The following is a 24,661-nucleotide window of genomic DNA, read 5'->3' on the forward strand; positions in this document are numbered from 1 at the left end:
ACTTCAAATTAATCTCGTGTACAATAAATGGATATAGTTGGATAGACTTCTTAGAGGATGGATTATTGGCACGCTGACGGAAGAAGCCTTAGTTCGGTTTGGCTGTTTAGATTTTTTATTTCAAACATAAAATTCTCATCTCATCATTACAACTTTCTCAAATTCCTATATAAAATATAATAAATAATTTAACTTTTTCTTAACTTTTTCAAATTCCAATACAATAATAATATTAAAATATAATATTTTAATATTTAATCTTAAAACTCAAAATTCTCATCTGAGAAATCTCAGTGACCAAGCAGAACCAGGTTTGGTCATTGGGCTAGAAACTACAAAACTTGTATGGCAAGCACTCCAGGAAGCATATGCCCCAAGCTTCCCAAGAGCACCAGTTTCAACTACAGCAGCAACTGTTACATGCGTAAGACTTCTGATCTTTCTCTACATGATTACTTATGCAAATTTAAGAGCATTTGTGAACTTAGCAACCATTTGAACCCCTCCCCATCATCGAAACAAAGTCTTCTCTCTTCATAATAACTTAGGTCCAAAATATGAGTCCTTCACCACTGCCATACTAAAACCTCCAATGCCCTCATATGCAGGAATTATCCCTCTCCTTAAAAGTTATGAAACATGTCTTACCCTTCATGGAACCAAGAGTATTGCTCATGTTGCTTTCTACTCAAACGAAAACGAACATCCAAAACATGACTCACGGCTACGGCAGGGGAGTTCCCAGAAATTTCGCTCGTAGCAACATTTTTCTTCTCAAGGTAAGGGTTTCCATCCCAACAATCTCGACCCAACAACAGCTTTGGTCACCCCTAACAAATCCATGATAGCAATCGTGTAGTACTGACTTGTCAAATTTGTGAAAAAAAAGGACATAAATCCTTTCAATGTCATCGATTTGATAAAGCTTACCAAGATGATGAAGTTCCACAAGCATTGGAAACAATGAGAACATCCAATGGGGATGGCTAAAGAGTAAATGGTTGACTCAGGTGCGTCAACACATATGACTGCACACTTAAGTATATTACAAGACTTAGGCCCTTATCATGGTTGTTATCATGTTGTGGTCGGCAATGGTACAATGTCACCGATCACTCATATTGGTTGAAGGAAAATGCTACTCTTCTCACTGGTGGCTCTTGTTGGAAGTTTTTATTTTTTATTTTTTTATATTCAAACTTCAAACTTCATTAAATAAAAGAGAAGATTACAGACATAAATCAAACCATAAGATTTGAGATAGAAAGTCCGGAATACAATCCCACAATGTGGTAATACTACCAACATTCCTACCATATTGAACTAAAGAATGAGCAGCCATATTAGCTTCCCTATAAGCATGTGTAAACAAACATTCCCCAAACAGAGCAGACAACTGTTTAATCTCATAATAAATCCCACCGAACAGAGAGTTGGACATGCTATCTTGATTTAAAGCTTCAATAACCAAGAGGCAATCACTTTCCACTTCTATATGAGTAATACCCATACCTGCACAAAGTTGCAAACCACGGAAAATAGCCAAAAGTTCAATGTGCTCAACATCATCAACTGCCACTTCTGGTATGGATGCAGCCAGCAACGTTCTGCCCCTACTGTCTCGGAGAATAGCTCCTGCTCCGGCATTTCCAGATTCAACACATAGAGATCCATCCACATTCAACTTTAAAAAGTCCCCTTGAGGCATCTTCCATTTATAAAAGTCTTGCACCTGCCTTTTATTCCTTTTATATACATCTTTATAATTCTTTAACAGAGATAAAGCATGCTCAGCTGCATTGTGAGGAGAAATGACAATCTGATCATGGAAAAATTTATTCCGCCTATACCAAAAACCCCAGGCCATAGAGAAAAAAATAGATAAGCTTTCCCAAAGATTAGCCTTACAAAATTTGAAAGCTATATCTATAATACTTGAATGAGATTCTGAAATTAGTGTAGGTAACAGTTTCAAGCAAGAATCTTCCAACAACTTACATTCCACCAAAGCATGAAGGATTCCTTCTTCCTTTTCATTGTAGAAACTACAGATTTGATTAATAGGAACGTGCTTCAACAATAAATTTGACTTTGTAGGCAGTCCATCCTTGCAAGCTCGCCAAGCAAATAGTCTTGCAGAGTCCTTCTTCATGACCCCTGAGGAACGACCCCATATTGTAGTCTTCCTATCACTGAAACTTCCTGCCCGTAACCATATCCCATATGGTTGAATCGCCTCCTGATTTTCCATCCCAGGATTGACCTCCCTACAATGACACTCTTTGTCTATGTGGCCCATCCTTCCACACCAGTAGCAAAAATTTGGCAATCGTTCGTAAGAAAATCAGATCCAGACAGACTCTCCACCTCCAATAGATAACTTGGACCCTCGCAAAAGAGGATCATAGACATTGAGGTTAACCCTCACTCGGAGATACTCACCCCATTCCACTTCACCCTTATTTAAATCCACCTCTTCAACGGACCCAATCTTTTCCCCAATTTTTCGACCAACATGAACGTTGCGAGCCATAATCGGAAGGTCATGAAGTCTGACCCAGAATGATGCAGTTTCCAATTTGATCTGTTGAACTTGAAGCCGTCCATCTGCCTCTGCTAGCAAAACCAGATGCTTATCAAAAGTCCATGGCCCCTCCCGCAAGACCTTCTCTTTGTCTCTGTTGTCCTCAAATTCTGCAAGAAATAACGTTGCCGAGAGATCTCGGAAACGAACACCCTTGACGGTTCGCCAAGCTTTACGCATCGTACCCTTAAATGCTTCCCTATTAAAGTATTTCTCCGTAAAGAGTTTCGTAAACAAACACTTTCCTCCTCTAGGAAACACTTCCTCCAGATTTCGGGCTCTATACACACATCTTCACTTTCCTTCTCCGTTAAAGAAAGCTTTGTATAAAGGACTGGAAGATCATCTTCCATAATCATCTTGGCCGATAAGGAACAGAAAACTGCACAAGGCAGTAGAAAAACCTCTACAAAGGAAACCCTAGGAGAGGAGCACCAACCTTTATTGGAAGTTATCATTGGGACTTTTTTATTTTTTATTTTATTATTATTTTTTACTTAATGATTAAATAAGTATTTTTTCACAATATTGTGATTTTTTTAATTTTTTTTAAATATTTAAAAGTGTTAAAAAAATACATGTAAAAAAAATACAGAAAAAAAAACACACGCAAAGCAACTAGTGGGAGCCTCTAGCGGTAGGAGTAGCACTATCCATTGGTGAAATCTATGAGTGATTCTCCAAACTCTATTAGACTTGATAATTTTTTATTAGTCCCTAATCTAAAAAAGAAATTTACTTTCTATCGAGCAATTAACTACTAATTATCCTATTAATTGTGAGTTTTTTGGTGTTGGATTCACAGTAAAGGACAGAAATACCAACTGACAAGTCACAAATGGGGCAATTTGTATGAAAAATGATAGTTGCAGTTATAATTATGCAAGCGTCACGCAATCAATTTGAAAAAAATAAACAAATACGGAACCTATACAAAGAAATTAATTTTTTAATAGTAGACCTCACTTTTTTTCAAAATGACTGCACGACGCTTACACATTCCATGACTGTACACAATATTACTCAATAAGCCATTTTCTATATGTGATACTTGTCAACTTGGCAAAACAAATTTTTTACCTTTTATTTCTTCCTCCTAAAAAATGTTTGGGTTTCTCGAAAAAATTCATTGTGATCTTTGGGGTCTTGCCTCCATTAATTCTATTGATTAGCTTTCCTACTATGTAGTTTTAATTGATAATTTCAGTTGATATATATGGTTCTTTCCTTCAAATTTCAATTTGATGGTGGCAGCAAATTTACAAGCAAAGCCCTCACCATTGTTTTTTACAAGATAATGATACTATTCATAACATTTATTGTCCCCACATCCTGGAGCAAAATGGTGTCAATGAGTGACGCCATTGTACTATCCCCAAACTAGGCGTGTGAAGGGAGTGGGCCTCGATCCCAACAGCCCAGCCCAGAGCCCCTAAGTAACCCCGAGCCAGGAGGGATAAAGGGGCCTATGGCAGCCCGGGGTAGGGCCCAAAGAATGGGATACTGAGGGGCCGGGAAGGGAAGGACCAGGCCCATCCTAGCAACCCCCTCTGCCCCCTGAAAGGGGCCCCGAGGTCGTGGGCCATAGTTGGCCAAGAGGCCCATCACAAGCCTAGGCTGCTCAAAGCGTTTACTAGAATTGGATTTTGACTGGGTCACATCGAGTTGGAAAATGTGTGGCGCTTCAGAAGTCAGACCTGCCCAGTCATGGGCGGCCAGGGGCATGTCGCATTTAAAGCATGGCAGAATATACCTACACGCAACGGTGCACCCCTAAAATCACGCTACCACGATATGATAGAACACCGTCGGATCAAGGGTGTGATAAGTCTAACCCAGACACGACTTAGCATCCCATACTTCCCTTCGAAGCCAGAGTCCAAGCCAGGTATAAATACCCAGACCCCTTCCATAAAAAAGGATTGGATACTCATTCATTATACACATACTTAGAATTCTTAGCTAACTTTGGCATTGGAGGACTCACTGGCTCAACTCGAGTCCACTCTTTATTCATCTTGCAGGCTCTCCTGCATGGGCCCTGTGGAACTGCATAAGCCACGAAACACGATATCAATAGTGGCGCCGTCAGTGGGATTATTTTTCCCCTAACAGTGTGTACTTTACATGCCAGTATCGACATGCTTCCGAGCAACGTGGGAAGAAGAGCAGAGGAGTGGTATAATGGAGGTGAGACTGGCAGAGATGGAGGAGACAATAAGGAAGCTCACATAGGAGATGAGAACACTATGCCAGGAGAATACGGCCCTGCAGCGAACCAATGAGGAGTTGGTGGGAGGAGTTGGTGGGAGGAGATGAACCTAGCGACAACAAATATGTTGACTCATGGCATGACCAGACAAGTGCGACAGCAGAAGAAGAAAGGCTCTAAATGCATCTCGAACTGCAAGAACTGGAAGATAAGTATGCTGAGATATCCAAACAGGTAGGCGCACCCTCCATTGTCGACTAGCTACTAGGCATCATGGACCTGCCCTATAATGCCGGGGTCCTGGCTTTTCCTCTCTTTCCAAAGTTTAAGGTCCCCCAGATGAAGCTGTACAATGGAACCAAGGACCCTTTGGAGCACCTGGATACGTTTAAGGCCCACATGACCTTGCATGGTTTCCTAGCAGAGGTAGCCTGCCGAGCCTTTCCAGTGACACTGAAGGGCGGGGTCCGAACTTGGTTTGGATACCTACCATCGGGAACAGTAGGGAGCTTTGAAGAACTGGCACGCTTGTTCATGACATAGTTCTTAGCAAGCCAGAAAAGGAGGTGACCGGCAGCATACCTTCTGACGGTCAAGTAGCGTGACAACAAGAGCTTGAAGTCCTACCTCACTCACTTCAATTGGAAGCGAATGACTACTGACGATTAAGATGAGAAGATTACCCTGACGGCCCTCTTCTGTAGAGTCTGGCCCAAGAAACCCTTCATGACGGAGATAGCCCAACAAACCTCGACCAACCTGAGAAAATTTATGGACTGGGTAGACGGTTTGATCAATACGGTGGATACATTGGAGGCCTTGACGACCCCTCGATGGTTTGAAATGGAGTAGGCAGACCTCAAGGCGGTCAGGAAGAAGGAGAGTCGAGGGTGTGATAGGGGGAAGAAAGGAACGACAAAGTCAAGAAAGAAATGAAAAGCTTCCACGCAACCACGGGGTAGTCCCCAAGCACACTCCAACCTAACGGTGGAAGGAGAGAAAGAGGTGAGCTCGTGAAGGAACTTGGGGCAAGAAGCAATCAGACACCCGTACTATAGCTACCACATGACTAACCGGCTTAGCACAGAAGATTGTTACACCCAGAAGAGAAGACAAAAGGCAGATATGCCAAATCAGGGGCATTGCTCCGAAGATCGACAAGAGCAGTATCAGGATGGATGGCAGGCAGGGAATGGGCACAAGAGACCGTGTGACCAGACAAGAGGCTCGAAGGAGCCCCTAAAGGATGGAGAGACCGATTAGGGTGATCCACCCGATCGCCGGGGGATATGATGGGGGAGGGTCCACCTCAGCCACCTAAAGAGCACAAGCTCATTGGCCTCGGTATGAAGAGGTCTTCATAGCGGGTAGGATGCCCAAGGCCCAAGTCAGCCAAGAGGGTCACCATAAGCTTCAGTGAGAAGGACAAAGAAGAGATCCTCCACCTGCATGATGACACGCTAGTAGTGACCATGCATGTAGCAAACTTCACCCTCCGGTGATCCCCTAGTAACCTCCATGAAGTCCAGAGGCTGACTGGTAGGGTGGCGGCCCTTAATCGCTTCATCGCATGGTCAACTAACAGGTGCCTACCTTTCTTTAAATTTTTTAAGAAGGCTCAGGAGTGGGACGTAAGATGTGAAGAGGCCTACTCCAACTTGAAGTAATACTTGACTTGCCCCCCCTTCTCAGCCAGATGAGACCAAGAGAAGACCTGATTGTGTACTTAGCCATGTCCTCACACATGGTCTCAGCCTTCCTGATTCGTGACATAAAAGAAGGGTAGAGGCCTGTCCTGATCCGTACCCTCAAATGGAAATGTTGGTGTTTGCACTTGTGGTTGCAGCAAGAAGGCTGAGGTCCTACTTCCAAGCCCACCTAATGAAAGTCTTGACCTACCTACCTCTCAAGAGGGTCCTCTAGAAACCAAACACCTTCGGGCAGCTCGCTAAGTGGGTAGTGGAGCTTAGCGAGTTTGACATTGAGTATCGACCCCGTATCACAATTAAAGCCTAGGTTTTAGCAGACTTTATCGCAGAGTTCACCAGTTTCCCGAAGGAGACACTAGAAACACCTCTAGAAAGCCCTGGTAGGTCTATGTAGACAGCTCATCCTGCCGAGCTAGTGGGGGTGTTGGAGTGCACATCATAATGGAGTAGGGGGAGGAGCATAATTACCCAACCAGACTTGCCTTCAAGGTAACCAACAATGAAGCTGAATACAAGGCACTCTTGGCAGACATGACAGTAGCGCGATTGTTGGGGGCCGAAGAGGTGGAAGTAAGGGTTGATTCGCAGGTAGTAGTCAACCAAGTGCTCAAACAGTTTACAGTAAAGGGAGAAAGACTGAGGAAATACCTTCAACTCGTCTGCAATAAGCACGACCATTTTGATCACTTCTGGATCCAGCAAGTTTGGAGAGGGTAAACCAAAAGGTAGATCGACTGACAAGGGTAGCATCAGGATAGAAGGAACCCCTACTCCTGGAACAAACAATTATTAGGACGATTGACACCCCGTCAATTAGGATGGAGTAGCTCGCCATTGTCCCAACATCCCCCGAATGGGCAGCAGACATCAGAGACTTCCTGCTGGAGGGTAAACTGCCTAGCAATTCTGAAGAGTTGTGAAAGGTCAGGAATAGAGTAGCCCAATTCACCACGATTGAAGGGGTCCTCTACAAGAGGGGCTTCTCCGAGCCCCTCCTCAGGTGCTTATCATTAGAAAAGGCGTAGTATGTACTGGCAGAAGTTCATAAGGGTGTGTGTGGAAGCCACATGAAAGGCAGAACTTTGGCTACGAAGGCAACCTGGGCCAGGTACTACTGGCCCCATTTGCTCAGAGATGCCCAAGACTATGCCAAGAAATGCTCAAAATGTCAAGAACATGGGTAGGTGCTGCACCGCCCCTAGGAGGAGTTGACATCAATAACTGCCCCACAACCTTTTGCACAATGGGGCCTCCATCTAATCGGCCCATTCCCGATGGCCAGAGGAAGAGCTAAGTTTGTGATGGTGGCGGTTGACTACTTCACAAAGCAGGTCGAAGTAGAGGCCCTGGCAAGTATCACCTAGCGAACCATCATGAAGTTCCTCTGGAGGTCAATAGTTTGCAGGTTTAGGATATGTCACGCCTTTGTGTCAAACAATGGGAAGCAGTTCGACGAATCACACTACTGGGATTGGTGCGTGGAGCTTGGAATCAAGGTAAAATACTCATCACCAGGACACCCACAAGACAACGGTCAGGCTGAAACCACCAACAAGACTTTGCTCTCTACTCTCAAGAAAAAGTTACGGACACATATAGGAGCATGGGCTTACAAGCTTTTAAGTGTTTTGTGGGCATATCGAACAACCGTTCTATAGAAGCGCCTTTTGCCCCCGCTTACGGAAGTGAGGTAGTAGTCCCTGTTGAAGTCAGAATGCCGACATTCCGTGTGCAACACTTCGACCCCACCACTATCAGTAAAAGGCAAGCGGAAGAGCTGGACCTTCTGGAAGAAAGAAGAGAAGTAGCAGCCATATGCACAGCGTGCAACAAAAGGAAGGTGGAACAATATTTCAACAAACAGGTAAAGCCATGCTCCTTCAGAGTGGGAGATCTAATGCTAAAGCAAAAATGAGTCACGATCCAGGAGGAGGGAAAGCTCAGGACCCGTTGGGAAGGCCCATACATGGTAATTGCGAGCAATAAGCTGAGCTCGTATTACTTAAGACCAGCAAGGGAGTCGAGCTCCCCTATCTTTGGAACGCTGAGCACTTGAAGAAATATTTTATATAAGAGCAAGGGGTAACAACTTGTATGTGAAAGCAAACTTTATGAATGAAATCCTGCTGATGTTTGTCTCAAACCTCTGTATTGTCTTAGGTCCAACAAAGTTGAGTCCTTAGACTCACAACCATATACGGGCTAAGGTCAAGTCTCTGAGACTAGTGAACCCCCATCAGACAAAGTCAAGTCCCTAGACTCTTTGAGTCCCTCGACTCGCAACCAGCTACAGGGTAAAGCCAATTCTCAGAGACTAGCGAACTCTCGTCCAACAAAGTCGAGTCCCTAGACTCACTGAGTCCCTCGACTCACAACCAGCTATGGGGTAAGGCCAAGTCTCAGAGATTAGCCGATCCCTGTCCAACAAAGTCGAGTCCTTAGACTCGCCGAGTCCCTAAACTTGCAACCGTATATGGGCTAAGCCCAAGTCTCTGAGACTAGCCAACAACCCCTATCCAACAAAGTTGAGTCCCTAAACTTGCCGAGTCCCTAGACTTACAACCATATATGGGCTAAGGCCAAGTCTCCGAGACTAGCCGACCCCCGTTCGACAAAGCCAGGTCCTAGAGTTGCTGAGTCCCTCGACTCGCCACCAGCTGCAGGGTAAGGCCTAGTCTCAGAGACTAGCCGACCCCTATCCAACAAAGTCGAGTCCCTAGACTTGCAACCGTATACGGGCTAAGGCCAAGTCTTTTAGACTAGCCAACCCCCGTCTGACAAAGCGAGTGTCTAGACTCGCTGAGTCCCTTGACTCACAACCAGTTGTGGGGTAAGGTCATGTCTCTAAGACTAGCCAACCCCCATCCAACAAAGTTGAGTCTCTAAACTCTTCAAGTCCCTAGACTTGCAACCATATATGGGCTAAGGCCAAGTCTCCGAAACTAGCTGACCCCCCGTCTAACAAAGTCGGGTCCTTAGACTTGCCGAGTCCCTCTACTTGCAATTAGCTGAGGGGTAAGGCCAAGTTTTAAAGTAGCCAACCCCCGTTCACCAAAGTTAAGTCCCTAGACTTGCAACCATATACGGGCTAAGGTCAAGTTTTTGAGACTAGCTGACCCCCATCCGACAAAGTTGAATCCCTAAACTTGCAACCATATACGAGTTAAGACCAAGTTTCCGAGACTAGCTGAACCCCATCCAACAAAGTTGAGTCCCTAGAACTCGCAACGATTATTGAGTCCGAAGATTCAATGGGCTAAGGCCACATCTTTGAGGATAGCCGACCCCAGTCTAACCAGGCCCTCGGGTTGAGCCTATCAAAAAGATATGCATGAACCTTACTCTCGAAGCATGAAAAGTAAAGTACATAAAACACTGTTGTAAAGGTAGATGCTTTCATTAATAAAAAAGCACTACGCACCATTTACATAAAAGGAAGAAATAGAAACAAAAGAGACTGCCAAGGGAAGAAATAAGATGGCTTGAGCCCGTTAAGGAGGGGGAAGGGTAGAACTACTGTAGCATTTCGATGCACACTCTCCAGGTTCGACCTCAACCCTGTGATGGAGAGGATTGGGCTTGTCCCAGCAACCCCTTTTGCCCCATGAAAGGGGCCCCCAGGTCGTGGGCCATAGTTGGTTGAGAGGCCCATCACAAGCCCAAGCTGCTCAAAGCCATTACAAGAATTGGGGTCTGATTGGGTCACATTGAACAAGAAAATGTGTGATGCACTAGAAGTCAGACCTGCCCAGTCATGGGCGGCCAGGGGTATGTCGCATTTAAAGTATGACAGAATATACCAGCACACAACGGTTTACCCTTGAAACCAAGTGACCATGGTATGGCAGAACACTGCTGGATCAGGCTTGTGATAGGTCTGACCCAGACACAACTTGGCATCCCACACTTCCCCTTGAAGCTAGAGTCCAAGCCAGGTATAAATTCCCTGATCCCTTCCAGTAAAAAGGATTGGATACTTGTTCATTATACACATACTTAGAATTCTCAGGTAACTTTGGCATCGAAGGACTCACCGGCTCAACCCGAGTCCACTCTTTGTTCATCTTGTAGGCTCTCCAGAATGGGCCCCGTGGAACTACTCAGGCCACAAAACACGACATCAATAAGGCATATCAAAGTAGTATGCTTAAGCGAGTTTGGGTTGAGGCCTTCTCCGTGGTGGTTTATTTAATAAATAATCTTCCTTCCGCAAGCCTTGGTCACGAGTCTCAATTCTTTAAAATTTACGGTTATCACCCTAATTTATCCTCTCTATAGAGTTTTGGGTCCAACTGTTTTCCATATTTATGGAATACCTCCACCAATAAATTTGATGCAAAATCACTCCATGTGTCTTCATGGGTTTTCGCACTAACTGCAAAGGTTGTAAGTGTTTTTTTCCCTTCCACTAGACACATGTATATCTCCTGCCATATTATTTTTTATGAGATGAATTCTTCCTTCAAACACCCTGCAGGTCTTCACTATCCCACCTCCCCATCTCATACTCTCTCTGTTTTCTCGGATTGTTTGTCACCCCAATATTTCTCTCATTTTTCCTTAGGGACAACTACACCAATTGGTGCTAACATGCATTCCACGTTATAATCACCTCCCTCCCCAATTTTGCATGCCCACCAACCACTAACACACATCTTAACACTAACAACCCTCCACATGCAAGTTCCCAAAATAGCACTTTTTATAATACACGTGGCACCGTCTAGCACTAACATCCCTCATTCTCATGCACATCATCAATCAACTTTTTATCCATATCATTTGCGCTTCCCACACATTTTCATTCGACACCTGAAACACCTCCTCACCCTATGCTTACTTAGTAAAAAATGAGTATACATAAACCAAATCTTAAATACACTCACTTAATTTCATGATATTTTACCCATCCCCATGAACCTAAGACCTCCTGTTTGATCTGCCCTTAAATGTGAAGGCTGGATTCAAGCTATGCACAATGAATTAGACACTCTCACAAAAATTGATTACTCAGAAACCTTTTCTCCCGTCATCAAATCTAATATTATCCGCACTGTCCTTACCACCACATTAGTTCAAAAATTAGATATTCGCCAATTAGATGTCAAAAATGCATTTTTATGTGGTCTTTTAAATGAATATGTTTTTATGGAAAAAGCCCTATTTTAATTCACAAGGACTTTCCTAATCATGTTTGCAAGTTACATCGAGCTCTTTATGGCCTAAAGTAGAACCCTCATGTATTGTTTGATCGTTTAAGTACATTTCTTTAAGAGTTTGGGTTCTTTTGCAGCATTTCTGATCCTTCACTACTTATATGTTATCTATCTCATGGAATCCTTTTTTTTATTACTCTATGTGGATGATATTATACTTACTAGTTCTAATCCAAACTTACTTAATGATTTTCTTCTTGCTCTCAATCATGAGCTTGATATGAAAGATTTAGGACCTTTACATTATTTACTTGGAACATTATTTACTTGGCATTCAAGTGACTAATACTACTAAAGGTTTATTGCTTTCTCATACCAAATATGTTTTAGATATTCTTCTTCGTGCTCAAATGAAAGATTGTCAACCAATGCCAACTTCTATGACTCATAAAACTAAAAACTCCTCTAGGACACATCCATACTCTAATCCTTCACATTATTTGAGCATCGTTGATACTCTTCAATAGCTCACCCTTATTCGGCTGGACTTTGCCTTCAATATCAACTTTGTCTCTTAGTTCATGCACAACCCCACATAGGGCCACTATAAGATGGTTAAGCATATTTTACGCCATATTCAAGGAAGAGTGCACTAACTTCAGCATTGAATTACACTCCAAAACATTGAATAAATGCCTTTTTTTACGCTGGTTAGGCAGGATGCCCACCATCAGTTTCTATACCTTTCTTAGCAACATATGCATCTTTTGATGTGCAAAAAATAAAGTACAGTATGAAGATCCAACACTGAAGCTGAATATTGTGCTATGGCTCACACAATTACTGAACTGACTTGGCTCACCTTGCTTCTTCATGATCTTGGTGTTAGTTTACCAAAAGCACCTACTTTATTTTGTGACAATCTTAGTGCTCTTTATCTACCTTGCAATCCAGTGCTCCATTCTCACAGTAAACATATTTAAGTTGATTATCACTATGTTCGAGAACGGGTTACACTCGTGCTTCTTCAAACACAACATGTTCATTCTTCCTCGCAAGTTGCCGATATTTTCACAAAACCCTTTACTTGTTTTATCCTCCCAACCTCAACCTCATTCATTAGCTCAGTTTGCAGGAGGTATTGAAAATAATAATCAACCTCAAGCCAACGGTTAAAAGTTTACAAACCAAGTAGCAATTATTGAAGAAAATCGTGGACGATTACAACACAACGGCTCCCAAGCTTCCTAATGCAGCAACCTTAAATCATGACATATATGCTCTTTACCCTTGCACTGCTCTCCAATTTTACTCATGCCATATGTACTCTGTTTTACTTCCTCCTTGTATAGATTATGGTAAGCTGTAATATTCCAAGAAAATAAATAAAACAAACTAGAGACACTCTAAAAAAGGAGAGATAATTACAAAACATCGTTTTCTTTAAGTAGGTTTCTAAAAAACCAATAGATTTTTTTACACTTTTGTAAAGTGGTCACGTCCACTTTTTAATAAAGTGACTGTGAACTTGTGTATTTGAAGTGCATACAAATCATTACTCTATATAATTATATGGTCTTCTTCTCCCAGCTATAAAAAAAGTTCAATGATCACCAAGAAAAGAGGCATGCTCCAATTGGTGACATAAGGTACAAAGCCCTAACACATTATATTTGGGTAATTATCGTAGAAATACCAATACGATGCCATGGTTCAAAGGTATTATTAATAGATTTACTAGAATAACAATGGGAAAAAGAAACAGAAGAATCATCAACAGTTTGGTGTGAATCTTGCAGTAATGATAAAGACCTTGATTTTGTTTACCCACTTAAATCGTCTTCTAGGTTGAGAGGTTCTATAGGAAACAAAAATTATGAAAGAAAATGAGGCAACAAGGTAACTGATATACTAATTACTAACAGAGATGAGATTACAATGAAAAGATGGAACATAAAGAACATCTTTAATTCGAACATCTTTAAGAATTAAAGATGCATAAATTTGAACAATACCGATGTGAGTAACTAAAACAAAATTACCATTTGGTAATTGAACTGAAATACAAATTGTAGAGCTAATTGATGTAAAGAGAAGAAATGAATTGATCATATGATCAGTTATACTTGTGTCAAATATCCAAGAATGAATAGAAGATATTGTAGAGAGATCATGATTAACAGAGAATATAGATAAAGGTTGAGAAATATAAAAACCTGTACCTCAGAAAGAAGGAATAGATGAACTTAAGGCACTCTCAGATGAAGAAATAGTACCTACATGATTAGCAGATACTTGATTTGGTGAAAAAAGAAGGTTTATTATGTAAAGGAGATTGAGATTGAAGCCTAGAAATAAGATGTTGGGACTGCTCTTGAGAGAATGGCATGATTGGACCATAACTGGTTGTAGAATTATTAGTGGAAATTTGATTTGTAGAATGAGGTTCAAATTTGTTAGAAAGTTGCTTGTTCTTGGTGAACTTGAAGCTAGGTGAGAAGCAACATATTCGGAAACATTTTTCAATTGTATGACCCTGGATCCCACAATGGCTAAAATAAGGCTTACCCTACAATAATTGCCTTGTTTCTAGAGAACTTATTTTGAGAGGCTGTGATTGTGTAATCATATCCATTGGTTCAGGCACAAAATTGTCAAAAATAGATTGACTAATCTAACGTTGTCTCTCTTCTTGAACAACAAGTGAAAAGACTTTGTTAATAGAAGAGAGAGGATCGTATAACAAGATCTGACCTCGAGTATTAGTAAAAGACTCATTGATGCCCATCAAATATTGTAGAACATATTCTTGTTGGTGAAAGTCCACCACAGTTTTCATAGCACCACAAGAACACATTGAAAAAGGGTGATAATTATGTATTTCATTCCATATTGCATTCAGATGAGTAAAATAAGCATTGACAGAGGACTGTTCTTGAGTTAAACTAAAAATGGCCTTCCGAAGTTGAAAGATCTGAATATTGTTGCAATGAGAGAAGCATTCACAATGTTCCTTCCTTACATTATCAGCAGATTCAATGAAGATCACACTTGCAGCGATTTCTTTTGTTAAAGAGTTCAAAAGCCATGAAAATACCATTGTATCGAACCGAATCTGGGAATGGAACAATGGATCATTCTTAGAAGGTTGTGGTAGAGTGCCATCAACAAAACAAAGTTTGTTCTTGGCGATGAGTATCATAGTCATAGACCTATCCCATGTATAATAATTGTAGTCAGGGAGTGGTTGAGTTATGAATTAAGCACTTGGAGCATCATCGTGAGGCAAAAAGTGTGGGTTAGAAACATCATCTACAGAGGAAAGTGAAGCAGAAGTGGACAAAACACCCATGGACAAAGCTTCATTCAATTTTTTTCTAATACCATAACAGAATAGCAGAAGGCAAGAAAGTAAGAAAAAGGAGAGAAGTAATATTGTATTATGTAAGAACTATATGTACAAATGAAGGCTAACTCATGTACTTATATACATGAAGTTTATCTAACTACACAAACAAAATAAAAGCCACTTGTATAAATATTAAAACCAATAGGCACGCTTACAGAGTTATATTCTTGTGTAAAGAGGGGGTTGACTCAGCGATGGGCTCAAAGGGACCACTCTCATTGGCTTAGGCAAAGTTTTTGGTAAAGTTTGGCTAATATGCCACTTTTTGCTTTATGCCTAATGACTTTAAACTTGGACTTCAAATTGGATTAGTTATTTTACTCTCTGTAGTAATATATAATATATTTTTTTTAATTCTTATATATACTTTTTAATGCATTATTTAGTTATTTTTAAAATACTTTTTATTTTAATATTCATAATTTCCAACAATCTCTATATTAAAATACATAAAATCCATCTATCTTTCTAAATTAACTTCATAATCTGTCAAAACTTAATTTTATCAAAAAATTCATAGCTACTACATAAGTTCATAAAAGTATATCAAAAGTTCATACATTTTCATCTATCAACCTAATACATAATATGTGAAACTTAATTAATTAAAGGTTTTAAATATGTCCTGAATTAGTTAAAGGTTGATGGTGGCAGTCTTTGTGTTTCAGTGTCCTAAATCTGTTATGTTTTTGTGTCCGATATCTGTCTTGAATTAGTTAAAGATTTTTCTGTCCTAAGTTTTAATATGTTCTGAATTAGTTAAAGGTTTTTCTATAATAACCAACACCAAAGTTTTTGGTCATGAATACCTAAATTTATTAAACGAAATATACTAACAAAAAATCAGCTACCATGATCAAACAAAGGATTTTGTAACGGCCATCGGCTTAGATGGTGGAAGGAGTGGCGGTGCAGCGCACGACATGGTGGAGCTGGGTAGTCAAACCCTAAACCATGTGAAGATGACTGATAGAAGGAAGGAACTCTAAGTGTTCTGTGTTAAGTGGTTGTTCTAAGTGTTCTGTTGTGTTCAAAGGGGGAAATACACGGCTGGGTTCATGGGCCAGGGGCTTGCCTGTGTAGGCTTAGTGTTAGTGGGTCTATGATGTTATTTACATATTAAGTCTGTGTAAGTGGGCCATGACCCTGAGTCTTTTAATTGTTGAGCCGTATGTTAAGGCCTGTTGGCCCAGTAGAGAGTCCTTTACATTTGGTACCTGGAACCTGTTTGGAATTATCTGAAAGTTAATAAAAAAAACTCTATTTCTCTTCTCTCTACATACGGGAGGCGTTTCCCTCGAAGAAAGCAACGCTATTTCCTATCTATTTCTATCATTCTGTTACATCCATTATCAGTAGTGTTACAAGTGGTATCAGAGATACCAATTCTCTGTATCTCAATATTACATACACGGCTGAAGGCACAAGAATGAACCAACTACAACATGGTCTTAATGCTGTGAAAAAAATAAACAAGGTGCTGGAAATAGAGGTGACAACCATGAAAAGGCGGTTGGATACTGTTATGCAATAGCTCACAGGCTTGACTACGAAAATGCAAAGGCAAAACAACAATGGAGACTCTTCTTCGGATGTTCAGAACTGTAAGGAGCAGGGCCTATATCAACCCTATGGTGAGATCCAAGCTCATACCATCAGACTTGATTTTTCGGTGCACAACAAGATCCTACTGGTTGGATTTATAAAGTGCATTAGTTTTTTACTTTTCATAACACACTACCACAATACAAGCTAAGACTTGCCTAATTTCCCATGGAGGGTAAGGTCCTCACTTGGTTCCAAGGGTTAGAAGAATCCAGACAAGTTCATGATTTGGACACTTTTATTAAGACCTTATTAGTGAGATTTTGCCCTAATTTATATGATGACCTCATGGAGGCCCTGGCAAAACTGAGACAAAATGGGTCTATAGAGGAGTACAAAGCAAGGTTTGAAACCTTAGCTAACAAATTAAAGGCATTGACAGACCCCTACAAACTCAATTGCTTTATTAGTGGGCTAAGAGATGACATTCAGTTGACTGTTAAAATGTCTCCTCATGATTTAACCTCAGCCTACAGATTATCCAAAATCGAAGAAAAGATCAACCCAACCACGAAAAACCCAACCAGATTTAGCCTTAACTACTCCCCAAACCCTAGTATCCTCAAAACTCCCAACCAGCCACCATTTTTCCATAATAAAACACCAAATGCCAACAAACCATTTTCAAAACCATCCCTACCCATACATAAAATTAACTAACAACAAATGCAAGATAGGAGGGAGAAGGAACTATGTTATTATTGTGATGCAAAATGGCACCTAGGGCACAAGTGCCAAAGGCCTAAGTTGTACTTGTTGGAGGACGTGTTGCTGGAAAATGAATTGACAGTGGCTTGTGATGATAAGCCGTGTGATAGTGGCCAAGGTGAGGAAACACCACCCCCTGATCTTGCTGCACCCAAAGTAGCCCCGAAATTTCACTCCATGCACTAATTGGGTCTCACAACTTGAGAACCATGCGGGTGAAGGGAAGAATTGGCAACCAATGGGTTACTATCTTGGTGGATACAAGGTCTACTCACATTTTTTTGGACCCAGTAGTTATAAAAAGAAATAAACTTCCTCTTGACGTCAATGAGAGGTTGAAGATGAGAGTTGCCAATAGGGAATTACTACCTAGTGAAGGGAAATGTAAGGGTGTCAAAGTGTTAATTCAGGGGATTGTTTTCACTGTGGATGTCCATGTATTGGTCATGGCGGGCTAAGACATGGTCTTGGGAATTAATTGGCTAAGAGACTTGGGGTCAATTTTATGGAACTTTGAAAAGTTAATAATGTAGTTTCAGACTTTCAGTTCCTAGGAAAAGATGTCTCCATGCAAAGATTGGTAGGGGCTAAAATGATCAAAGAAAGAACTTTCAAGAAGCTTGATGGGTTGGAAAAAAGGGGCATAATTTTACAAGTGATTAAAGAGGTGAAACCTACCAACTCAGCAGGTATAGAAGCTGTTCTAGCAGATTTACAACCACTGTTATAGCAATTCACTGATGTATTTTTAGATCCCAAGGGATTGCCCCCATCCTGAACCTACGACCATGTCATAAACTTACTACCCGGAACCAAGCCCATCTCCCTAAGGCCCTATCTATACCCCTATTACCAAAAGGAAGAGATTGAAAAAATAGTGCAGGAACTCCTATCGACTGGGGTTATACAGCCTGGTCAAAGTTCCTATTCATCCCCAGTGTTGCAAGTCTGTAAGGCAGATGGTACGTGTAGATTATGTGTCGACTACCGAGGCCTAAATAATGTCACCATGAATGATAAATACCCTATTTTGATGGTGGAAGAGCTTATGGATGAACTATATGGAGCAAAAAATTTTTCAAAGTTGGATTTGAGGTCGGGCTACCACTAAATCCTTGTTAAAACAGAAGATGTTCCCAAGACAGCATTTAGGAAGCATGAAAACCACTATGAATTCTTCGTTATGGCTTTTGGGCTAACTAATGCATCATCCACCTTCCAAAGCCTCTTGAACGAGGTATTTAGGCCCCATTTGAGAAAATTCATACTTTTTTTTAATGATATTCTTATGTACAGTAAAACAGTGGAGGAACATGTGCAACACCTCTAAGTTACCCTTAACGTACTGCAACAACAAAAATTTACGCTAAGCGATCCAAATGTCACTTTGGATGCAAGGAAGTAGCCTATTTGGGCCATCTCATATCTGTGGAAGGAGTGCGGATAGATCCCTAGAAACTAAAAGCAATGAAAGATTGGCCCTAGTGGGTCTATGATGTTATTTACGTATTCAATCTGTGTAAGTGGGCCATGAGCCCGAGTCTTTTAATTGTTGAGTTCGTATGTTAAGGCCTCTTAACCCAGTAGAGAGTCATTTACATTTGGCACCTAGAACCTGTTTGGAATTATCTGAAAGTTAATATACAAAAGTTAATATACAAAAAAAAACCCTATTTCTCTTCTCTCTATGTATTGGAGGAGCTTTACCTCGAAGAAAGCAGTGCTATTTCCTATCTATTTCTATCATTTCGTTACATCCATTATCAGCAATGTTACAGTTCTCTTGTCCTGTTATGCATAACGTTAGCTACCATGTTCAAACAAAAAAATCACGTTCAAACAAAATCAAGAAATCTCATCAATATGCATAGCCCTACAATATGTAGTCATCTCCCAATTTCTATGGCAAAGGTAATAGCTACAACATCAGCTGCCATGTTAAAAAAAAAAAATCAAGAAATCTCCATCAAAATGAAAAAGTCCCCGTTTTTCTTCTCTTACTATTTTTTCAAACAAAAAAGAAATCAACAATAACCATGGAAGAAATTAATCAAGAAATCTCCATCAGATCACAAATAAAATAATAACCATGCTCAACAGTAATAAAATAAGCAAGAAATTAACAACCACAAAAAATTATGAGAGTTAGGAGAAGAGAAAAACCACAGAAATTAACAACCAAGTTGTCGTCGAGGGTTTTTGTGGCTGTCATTGAGGAGGAGATGCTTCACGGGGGCTCAGTTGTGGAGAGGGAGTGGTGAATGTCAATCGGTAGGGGTTTCGTGAGGGGTTTTGGGAGTGAGATCTAGAATAAAAATGGGAAGAGGGATTTCAGAAGTGAGAGAGTGAAACGGGAGAGGGATTTCGGGTGTGATCAGGTTTGAGGAGAGTGGGAGTTTCTCGAACGGTAGATCGCGGGGTCTTACGTTGGGAGTGATCGGGAGTGAGAGTTACATGAGTGAGAGAGAGTTACGGGAGTGAGGGAGAGAATGGGGAGAAGGTTCTAGTGAGAATAGGACGGTTTCCACTAGCGAGAGAGGGTTTCCCGCTAATTCAATATGAAAGTTTTAAGGGACATGTTAGCTAAATTTTAGCTAAAGTTAGACTTTACCTATGCCAATGAGAGTGCTCTCAAAGGCCTAGGTAGGGCTCGGCAACCGGGTACCGGACCAGATATTCGAGTATATTCGGTCCGAAACCTGGATTCCAAATCTGGGCCGGACTCCGGCCCGGATATACCCGGGTTATGACCCGGGCTGGAACCTGGATTGATCTGGATTTTTACAACCTGGAAATCCGGGTTCCGGCCTATACCCGAGTTTTTTTTTTTTTTTTTTAAAACAAAGTCTGATTATTAATGTTCTTTCAAAATATTGTTCCTTCAGATCTTGCACATAACGTTTCTTTTTCTTTTTCTTTTTTAGATCAACATTCCTCATTACAAAATCATCCCAATTCATGCAAAAATATACACAAAGTGAAAATGAGAAGATAAATCAGATTACAAATTCCTACTGATCAATAATTCAGTGCATCCAACCAACAATCCTGTAGAAGTTGAGCGCTCTTGACCCATCATTGACACGTCCATGCATGGAATGATAGGAATCAACTTCAAAGAAATGCCTTGTGTCCACAAAGTCCATACTAAACAAAAGACACAGATTTTATAGTCAATTCCATGCATGAAAATAAGGCCAACATAAAATGCCAATTCGGTTGTTATATCACAATTCCCAATGCAAAAGCATGTAACAAAACAAGCACCCAACACATGTAGACTCAACTATCACGAGACCAGCCAAAGTATTAATGGAGAAATCATAGCATAAAATCATATCAACTAAGATTTGGATTGCGTTGCCAATTTCATGAACTATATATATATATATATATATATAAATAGTACACAAGAAGTTAAAACCCTGAAACAAATACAAAGCAGAGAAGAGCAAATATCATCATGTTCTTGATAATATTTTTAAAATCAAATTATTAGTAATTAGGATTTCTTAAAAAAAAAAATCATGTGGGCGACAATTTGGATCTATTAGAGCCAATGGGTTTTGTCTTTCTGTGTTAAGCGAGAAGTGACAAATATTGCAGGCCAGTGATGGCTAAATTGATTAAAAATGTGATAAAATCATAATAACAGGCAAAAGTATTAAAAAGAACAAGAAGTTCCTATCCAGAACCTATATGATAAAACCAAATCAATAAACTCTTTGGAACTCAACCAAGAACAAGCACAAAATCTCTTACCTCCATTGAAGATTAACCAAGGATAAACTTTTCTGCATGAATAAGAATGGAGACTCACATCAGCCTCGGTTGAAGATGAAGCTAGATGATCGTCTAAAAAAAATTAAAAATTGCGTTAGATGGATAATAAACCGAATTAGATAGATATTAAAAAAAATATTTCACGTTTCAAACTTACCTTCAAGGTCTATCAACTGTATGTATTCTTCCAAATCCCGAATGTTAATTGGTTTGGTCCTTAACCAATTTTGAGTGCAAATGAGAGCTTCAACAGTTTCTGGAGACAAGGAACTCCTAAAAGGATCCAATATGCGTCCTCCAGTACTAAATGCGGACTCCGAGGCAACAGTGGAAATGGGAGTGGCTAACACATCACGTGCTACCTCAGCAAGGACATGATAGTTAACGGCATTAATTCTCTACCAATCTAAGATATCAAAACCGAGCGAGTCGTCTATACACGTCTCAGAAAAATATCTATCTAGCTCTGATCTAAACTCCGTAACACACCGTTCCTTAAGAAAGTTGGTAAACATGATCTTAAATTTAGTAGGAACCGGTGCTGGCTCATTACCAATATTTATATTAGTGCTGCTTGGCCTTCCTTGAGCCACATTAGAACTCCTCCCACTAGCCACACGAAATGTATTATACTGCTCAATCAAGCGGCCTAAAAGGAGTTTAACCATGTCCTCTATCTTATTTGCCAACTCACACCCTCTGCATTTTTGTAACCAGAAATTCATTGCCATCATTTTATATTGTGGATCAAGCACAAAAGCAACATATATCATCAAGTTGAACCTATTTGTGCTACCCCAATACTTCTCATACTTGTTTCTCATATTTATGCCCATAGTACTAGTGATAATATCATCACTCAAGCACATATAATTTAATGTATCCTCAATTGTGCAAAGTTGTTCAAAATAAATATTAGCTGTCACATACAAAGAACCAGAAATGCTCAATGTAACATCATAAAAAACTTTCATCAACTCCACAAAAATCTGTGCATTTTTCCAATCATTGTTAGTGGGGTTCAAGAATTGGTCATCCACAAACGCATATTGTTCAAAGGCTTGTTTGTGTTTTTCAGCGGTACTCAACATCAAATATGTAGAGTTCCATCTAGTAGGAACATCCAAGCAAATCATCCTCCCACTAATTTTTTCCTTTACCGCACAAGCCTTGAACTTGGCAAATCTTGAAGGTGAGGATTTCACATACCGGACAGCATCCCTAATATTTGACACAAAATCAATTACATCCTTCAAGCCGTCCATAACAATTAGATTCAATATATGGGCAGCACATCGCATGTGAAGAAATTCACCACCCAGTATAGTACGATCATGGTCTTTTATTCTCCTCCTCATATAATCAACAGCAACATCATTTGAGGATGCATTATCAACTGTGATGGTTAAAATTTTATCAATACCCCATTTATGCAATCCCGAGTTTAACACTCTCCCAATGGTTTCGCCCCTATGGTCAAGAATTTGACAAAACTTAAGTATTTTTTTGTGCAATCTCCAATTGCAATCAATAAAATGTGCGGTAATGCACATGTAGTTCAGATTTTGCACCGACGTCCAAGTATCGGTGGTAAGACAAATTCTTTGACCATCCAACAATTTTTTTAATTGTATATTCTTTTCTTTATACAGTTTAATACAATCCCTTTTTAAAGTGCCTCGGGATGGCAAAGTAAATCGAGGCTCTAAATCCGTTACATATTCAATAAAACCTTCATGCTCCACAAGCCTAAAAGGCAATTCGCATCTAATAAAATACTTAGCGGTTGACACCCTAAGTTTTTCTGCATCGTACTTTACTAGGACTTGTGGACTACACACTCTTCCCTCCGCATCCCTCTTAACACTAGAGGATTGACTTCTTCCAACTCCTTTAACTCTAAGAGGGGAAGTTTCACATGCATTCTGGAGGTGGTGTAACATAGATGAAGTGCCATTTTTGTAGTGGCAACTGTATAGCTTAGCACAATAATTGCACTGAGCTTTTGGGTTATCGTGGTCAATAGGTTGCACTCTAGTATAGTGTTCCCATACCACAGATTGGTTGCTAGGTTTTATTTTGGATTTCTTGGGTAAAGGTGGAATGGAACGGGTAGGTTCTTGTGTATATGTGGATGAAGAAGGGGTTGGAAGAGTCCCAAGCTCCTCTACATCCAATGGAATAGAAGAGGAGTCGCCAACCCCTTGGGTTATACCAACATTACAGCTCACAGAATCTTCTTCCATCTGTTAAAGTTACAACAACAACAACAAAAAGGAAATTAATTCATGCAGAAAACTCAGTCCAGGTGCCAAGAGTTTTAATTTTGAAGTATGATGTATAAGAGGTATTACCAGCTTGTAACAATAAAGCATAAACAGTGTACATTTCTCACTTCTCGTAGATTTATACTTAACTCTGAGAAGATGCAAAAAGGCAGGAAAAGATCTCCACAAAAGAAAAGAAAACATGGATACAAAACATTTCTAAACCTTGTGTCCGAATATCCCATATCTGGAAATAGAATCACCTCAATAGCTAAATCTCACGTTGGGAAAAGAAGTAACTCACATATACAGGATTAACACAACCTAATTTCTTCTCCGGCGAGCTGTCTTCCATTCTATAATTACCTATCGAGTACTCTGCTCAATCCTTGTTGATGGTGTAGTTTATTGATGAAGGAAAATATTTATTTCGTGTTATTTTGCCAACAACAAGAGGAACATTGGTGCTGTTAAAACTGATTAACTATATTAAAAAAAACATAGCCTTGAAAGGTAACATTGAAAAAACATATTGATCTTAATCTTTCATGTCGAATACAAAAGTACCCAAAAAAAAAAAAAAACAGAAAAGCAAATAACAAAGACAGAAAGATTGAGAATTTGTGAGAAGTGCCACAGGACTAGCCACAGGAGATGATCTGCATGGCCTCCTTGAGTGGCTTCCAGAAAACAATCTCTCTGTGCCTTCTATCTCTTTCAACTATGAAATTACATAACATGATTTGATGGAGAAAAGAGCAGGAAAAGGAGGAGAATAATTTATAGGTTTGTTGTTGTTTTATTAAATGAAACTAGTTTACCTTCATTATTTTTTTCCTTTTTTCTTTCTGTTCGTTTCTACCTGATTCTTTTACTTAATTTCTTTTGTGTTTCTTGTGTGATAGAAAAGGGAAACCAAGAGACCCGGTCCTGGATTGCATGGTAGGAGTCTTATGATCTGCTGAGATGACTCGGTTAATTCAGGATATGTGAGCTATAAATTTTACTGTGGATATGGAACCAAATGGTATTGTGTGCATGTTTGGTGCCATTAAGTTGGCTGCTTTACATTCTACCCTTTAAAACATTATTGTAGAATTATGGTAATTTGATGCCTATATAAAGTTACATGCTTACTAGAAGTGCGTTTTTATAATTATGTAATTTGTTGATATTGCCAATTAGTGGATTTTCACTGATTTTATTAATATTGTGTGCTGCAGATAGA

General features: G+C 40.1%; 1 long non-coding RNA gene across 2 annotated transcripts; it reads right to left on the reverse strand.

The window, feature by feature from the left end:
- Positions 1-12,318: 12,318 nt before the first annotated feature.
- On the reverse strand, positions 12,319-19,962 carry LOC122303597. Of its 2 annotated transcripts, none has more exons than XR_006240775.1 (2): positions 13,884-19,962; positions 12,319-13,024 (listed from the first exon to the last, which is right to left on the reverse strand). It is a non-coding gene; the product is annotated as an uncharacterized LOC122303597 (long non-coding RNA). The 2 variants fall into 2 exon arrangements; XR_006240774.1 differs by having other exon boundaries at positions 12,319-13,519.
- Between the last annotated feature and the right edge of the window lie 4,699 nt (positions 19,963-24,661).

Source organism: Carya illinoinensis, chromosome 3 (assembly GCF_018687715.1).
Source record: "Carya illinoinensis cultivar Pawnee chromosome 3, C.illinoinensisPawnee_v1, whole genome shotgun sequence".
NCBI classification, from domain to species: domain Eukaryota; kingdom Viridiplantae; phylum Streptophyta; class Magnoliopsida; order Fagales; family Juglandaceae; genus Carya; species Carya illinoinensis.